Genomic DNA, 6388 nt, shown 5'->3' on the forward strand with positions numbered 1-6388 from the left:
TATGATGTTGTGTGATGTTGTTGTGTGATGTTGTGTGATGTTGTTCTGTGATGTTGTGTGATGTTGTGTGATGTTGTTGTGTGATGTTGTGTGATGTTGTTGTATGATGTTGTGTGATGTTGTTGTGTGATGTTGTGTGATGTTGTTGTGTGATGTTGTTGTGTGATGTTGTGTGATGTTGTGTGATGTTGTTGTGTGATGTTGTTGTGTGATGTTGTTGTGTGATGTTGTTGTGTGATGTTGTGTGATGTTGTTCTGTGATGTTGTTCTGTGATGTTGTGTGATGTTGTTGTGTGATGTTGTTGTGTGATGTTTTGTGATGTTGTTCTGTGATGTTGTTGTGTGATGTTGTGTGATGTTGTTGTGTGATGTTGTTGTGTGATGTTGTGTGATGTTGTGTGATGTTGTGTGATGTTGTGTGATGTTGTTGTGTGAGGCTGTTGTGTGATGTTGTTGTGTGATGTTGTTGTGTGATGTTGTTGTGTGATGTTGTTGTGTGATGTTGTTGTGTGATGTTGTTGTGTGATGTTGTTGTGTGATGCTGTTGTTGGTGGCTGTTGTGTGATGCTGTTGTGTGATGCTGTTGTGTGATGCTGTTGTGGGTGGCTGTTGTGGGCATCTGTTGTGGGTGGCTGTTGTGGGCATCTGTTGTGGGTGACTGTTGTGTGCCGTTGTTGTGGGTGGCTGTTGTGGGCATCTGTTGTGGGTGGCTGTTATGTGAGGCTGTTGTGTGAGGCTGTTGTGGGTGGGTGTTGTGTGAGGCTGCTGTGGGTGGCTGTTGTGTGCCGTTGTTGTGGGTGGCTGTTTTGGTCGCCTGTTGTAAGAGGCTGTTGTGGGCAGTTGTTGTGGGTTGCTGTTGTGGGCGGCTGTTGTGGGTGGCTGTTGTAGCCGGCTGTTGTGAGTGGCTCTTTCGGGAGGCTGTTGTTGGTGGCTGTTGTGGGCAGCTGTTGTGTGAGGCTGTTGTGGGCGGCAGTTGTGGGTGGCTGTTGTGGGCGGCTGTTGTGGGTGGCTGTTGTGGGAGGCTGTTGTGTGAAGCTGCTGTTGGCAGCTGTAGTGAGAGGCTGTTGTGGGCAGCTATTGTGGGAGGCTGTTGTGGGCAGATATTGTGGGAGGCTATTGTAACTGGCTGTTGTGGGTGGCTGTTTTGTGCGGCTTTTGAAGGCGGCTGTTGTGGGTGACTGCAGTGGGTGGCTGTTGTGGGTGACTGCAGTGGGTGGCTGTTGTGGCTGGCTGTTGTGGGTGGCTGTTGTATGAGGCTGCTGTGGGAAGCTCTTGCTGGTGGCTGTTGTGGGAGGCCGTTAAGGGTGTCTCTTTCGGAAGGCTGCAGTGGGAGGCTGTTGAGGTTGGCTGTTGTGGGTGGCTGTTGTGTGACGCTGTTGTGAATGGCTGTTGTGAGTGGCTGTTTTGGGACGCTGTTGTGGGACGCTATTGTGAGACGCTTTTGTGGGACGCTGTTTTGAGACACTGCTGTGGGACGCTGTTGTGGGACGTTGTTGTGGGTCACTGTTCTGGGTCGCTGTTGTGGGTCACTGATGTTGGACGCTGTTGTGGGTCGCTGTTGTGGAACGCTGTTGTGGGACGCTCTTGTGGGACGCTGTTGCAGGACGCTGTTGTGGGGAGCTGTTGTGGGATGCTGTTGTGGGACGATTATGTGGGACGCTGTTGTGGGTCGCTGTTGTGGGACGCTATTGTGTCACGCTGTTGTGGGACGCTGATGTGGGACGCTGTTGTGGGTCGCTGTTATGGGACGCTATTGTGGGACGCTGTTGTGGGACGCTGTTGTGGGACGCTATTGTGGGTCGCTGTTGTGGGACGCTATTGTGAGACACTGTTGTGGGTCGCTGTTGTGGGACGCTATTGTGGGACGCTGTTGTGGGACGCTATTGTGAGACACTGTTGTGGGTCGCTGTTGTGGGACGCTATTGTGGGACGCTGCTGTGGGACGCTGTTGTGGGACGCTATTGTGGGTCGCTGTTGTGGGACGCTATTCTGGGTCGCTGTTGTGGGACGCTATTGTGAGACACTGTTGTGGGTCGCTGTTGTGGGACGCTGTTGTGGGACGCTGTTGTGGGACGCTATTGTGAGACACTGTTGTGGGTCGCTGTTGTGGGACGCTATTGTGGGACGTTGTTGTGGGACGCTGTTGTGGGACGCTATTGTGGGTCGCTATTGTGGGTCGCTGTTGTGAGACGCTGTTGTGGGACGCTATTGTGGGTCGCTGTTGTGGGACGCTATTCTGGGTCGCTGTTGTGGGACGCTATTGTGAGACACTGTTGTGGGTCTCTGTTGTGGGACGCTGTTGTGGGACGCTGTTGTGGGTCACTGTTGTGGGACGCTGTTGTGGGACGCTGATGTGGGACGCTGTTGTGGGACGCTGTTGTGGGACGCTATTGTGGGTCGCTGTTGTGGGACGCTATTCTGGGTCGCTGTTGTGGGACGCTATTGTGAGACACAGTTGTGGGTCACTGTTGTGGGACGCTGCTGTGGGACGCTGTTGTGGGACGCTATTGTGAGACACTGTTGTGGGTCGCTGTTGTGGGACGCTGTTGTAGGACGCTGTTGTGGGTCACTGTTGTGGGACGCTGTTGTGGGACGCTGTTGTGGGACGCTGTTGTGGGACGCTGTTGTGGGTCACTGTTGTGGGACGCTGTTGTGGGACGCTCTTGTGGGACGCTCTTGTGGGACGCTCTTGTGGGACGCTCTTGTGGGACGCATTAAAATTAAAAGAATTCTAGATTTTTTATCACTATTATTATTGCTGTTATTATTATTATTATTATTATTATTATTATTATTATTATTATTATTATTATTATTATTATTATTATTATTATTGCAGTTTTCTTTGCTGTCTCTAAACACAAGTAATTACTTGATCTCATTAATTCCTAATTACGCTGACCAATTTGTGTGTGTGTGTGTGTGTGTGTGTGTGTGTGTGTGTGTGTGTGTGTGTGTGTGTGTGTGTGTGTGTGTGTGTGTGTACTCACCTATTTGTGGTTGCAGGGGTCGAGTCACAGCTCCTGGCCCCGCCTCTTCGCTGATTGCTACTAGGTCCTCTCTCTCCCTGCCCCATGAGCTCTATCATACCTCGGCTTAAAACTATGTATGGTTCCTGCCTCCACCACATCACTTTCTAGGCTATTCCATGGCTTGACTACTCTATGACTGAAGAAATACTTCCTAACATCCCTTTGATTCATCTGAGTCTTCAACTTCCAATTGTGACCTCTTGTGTCTGTGTCCCATCTCTGGAACATCCCGTCTTTGTCCACCTCGTCTATTCCGCGCAGTATTTTATATGTCGTTATCATGTCTCCCCTGACCCTCCTGGCCTCCAGTGTCGTCAGGCCGATTTCCCTCAACCTTTCTTCATAGGACAATCCCCGTAGCTCTGGGACTAGTCTTGTTGCAAACCTTTGCACTTTCTCTAATTTCTTGACGTGCTTGACTAGGTGTGGATTCCAAACTGGTGCTGCATACTCCAGTATGGGCCTGACGTAGATGGTATACAGAGTCTTAAACGAATCCTTACTGAGGTATCGGAACGCTATCCGTAGGTTTGCCAGGCGCCCGTATGCTGCAGCAGTTATCTGATTGATGTGTGCCTCAGGAGATATGCTCGGTGTTATACTCACCCCCAGATCTTTTTCCTTGAGTGAGGTTTGCAGTCTTTGGCCATCTAAACTATATTGTGTCTGCGGTCTTCTTTGCCCTTCCCCAATCTTCATGACTTTGCATTTGGCAGGGTTAAACTCAAGGAGCCAGTTCCTGGACCAGGCTTGTAGCCTGTCCAGTTCTCTTTGTAGTCCTGCCTGATCCTCGTCCGATTCGATTCTTCTCATTAACTTCACATCGTCTGCAAACAAGGACACTTCTGAGTCTATCCCTTCCGTTATGTCATTCACATATACCAAGAACAGCACAGGTCCTAGGACTGACCCCTGTGGAACCCCGCTTGTCACAGGCGCCCACTCTGACACCTCGTCGCGTACCATGACTCGTTGTTGCCTCCCTGTCAGGTATTCTCTGATCCATTGCAGTGCCTTTCCTGTTATGTGTGCCTGGTCCTCTAGCTTTTGCAGTAACCTCTTGTGAGGAACTGTGTCGAAGGCCTTCTTGCAGTCCAAAAAAATGCAGTCGATCCACCCCTCTCTCTCTTGTCTTACTTCTGTCACCTTGTCATAAAACTCCAGTAGGTTTGTGACACAGGATTTTCCTTCCCTGAAACCATGTTGGCTGCTGTTGATGAGATCATTCCTTTCTAGGTGTTCCACCACTCTTCTCCTGATAATCTTCTCCATGATTTTGCATACTATACATGTCAGTGACACTGGTCTGTAGTTTAACGCTTCATGTCTGTCTCCTTTTTTAAAGATTGGGACTACATTTGCTGTCTTCCATGCCTCAGGCAATCTCCCTGTTTCGATAGATGTATTGAATATTGTTGTTAGGGGTACACATAGCGCCTCTGCTCCCTCTCTCAATACCCATGGGGAGATGTTATCTGGCCCCATTGCCTTTGAGGTATCTAGCTCACTCAGAAGCCTCTTCACTTCTTCCTCGGTTGTGTGCACTGTGTCCAGCACTTGGTGGTGTGCCCCACCTCTCCGTCTTTCTGGAGTCCCTTCTGTCTCCTCTGTGAACACTTCTTTGAATCTCTTGTTGAGTTCTTCACATACTTCACGGTCATTTCCTGTTGTCTCTCCTCCTTCCTTCCTTAGCCTGATTACCTGGTCCTTGACTGTTGTTTTCCTCCTGATGTGGCTGTACAACAGTTTCGGGTCAGATTTGGCTTTCGCTGCTATGTCATTTTCATATTGTCTTTGGGCCTCCCTTCTTATCTGTGCATATTCGTTTCTGGCTCTACGACTGTTCTCCTTATTCTCCTGGGTCCTTTGCCTTCTATATTTCTTCCATTCCCTAGCACACTTGGTTTTTGCCTCCCTGCACCTTTGGGTAAACCATGGGCTCATCCTGGCTTTTTCATTACTCCTGTTACCCTTGGGTACAAACCTCTCCTCAGCCTCCTTGCATTTTGTTGCTACATATTCCATCATCTCATTAACTGGCTTCCCTGCCAGTTCTCTGTCCCACTGAACCCCGTTCAGGTAGTTCCTCATTCCTGTGTAGTCCCCTTTCTTGTAGTTTGGCTTCATTCGTCCTGGCCTTCCTGCTTCTCCCTCCACTTGTAGCTCTACTGTGTATTCGAAGCTTAAAACCACATGGTCACTGGCCCCAAGGGGTCTTTCATATGTGATGTCCTCGATATCTGCACTACTGAAGGTGAATACTAAGTCCAGCCTTGCTGGTTCATCCTCTCCTCTCTCTCTTGTAGTGTCCCTTACGTGTTGGTACATGAAGTTCTCCAGTACCACCTCCATCATCTTAGCCCTCCATGTATCTTGGCCCCCATGTGGGTCCAAGTTCTCCCAATCGATCTCCTTGTGGTTAAAGTCCCCCATGATCAGGAGCTTTGCACTGCATGCATGAGCTCTTCTGGCCGCTCTAGCCAGTGTGTCAACCATCGCTCTATTGCTCTCGTCGTACTCTTGCCTTGGCCTCCTGCTGTTCTGTGGTGGGTTATACATCACTGCTATTACCACCTTGGGACCTCCAGAGTGAAGTGTTCCCACTATGTAATCACTTTCTTCTCCGCTATCTCCTCTCTCCAGCTCATCAAAATTCCAGCGATTTTTGATCAGCAACGCCACTCCTCCACCCCCCCTGTTCCCTCTGTCTTTCCTCAGGATTTGGTATCCCGTTGGAAAGATGGCATCTGTTATCATACCTGTAAGCTTGGTTTCTGTAAGAGCTATGATGTCCGGTGATGCTTCTTTGACTCTTTCGTGCCACTCCTCCCACTTATTTGTTATTCCATCAGCGTTTGTGTACCATACCTTCAGTTTCCTTTCCAACACTGTGGTTTGGGGGGCCTGTGGGGGTGGGAGACCTGGTGGCATACTGTGGGATTCTATAGCTCGATGTTGGGTGGAGGCTGTGGGTATGGATTGTAGTGTGTGTTGGGATGGTGTGATAGGTTGTATGGTTCTGAGAGTAGTTGTGTGTGTGCTTGCCCTTGCTGTTCTGTCCTGCTCTGACTGACCTCTGCTGATTCCCTCCTTGTCTCTTTTCCTAGCTCCTTTCGTTTTTTTGTCCTCTCCCTCAGCTGCTGTCGTTCTGATTTTGTTCTGTCTCTGTCTAGGAACACCCTCTTGTACTCTTCCGAGTATTTCAATCGTGGTTTCTCTTGGAGGATCCTGTTCCGCACTGTTTCCGTCCTGAGAATCAGCTTGATTGGTCGGTTTCTCCCCTTCGAGTACCCCCCTATTCTCTGAAAATTTACAATCTCGTCCATCTCTTCACCTATTTCCGTGATGATTTTCTC

This window comes from Cherax quadricarinatus, unplaced genomic scaffold (genome assembly GCF_038502225.1).
Source record: "Cherax quadricarinatus isolate ZL_2023a unplaced genomic scaffold, ASM3850222v1 Contig74, whole genome shotgun sequence".
Classification (NCBI taxonomy): domain Eukaryota; kingdom Metazoa; phylum Arthropoda; class Malacostraca; order Decapoda; family Parastacidae; genus Cherax; species Cherax quadricarinatus.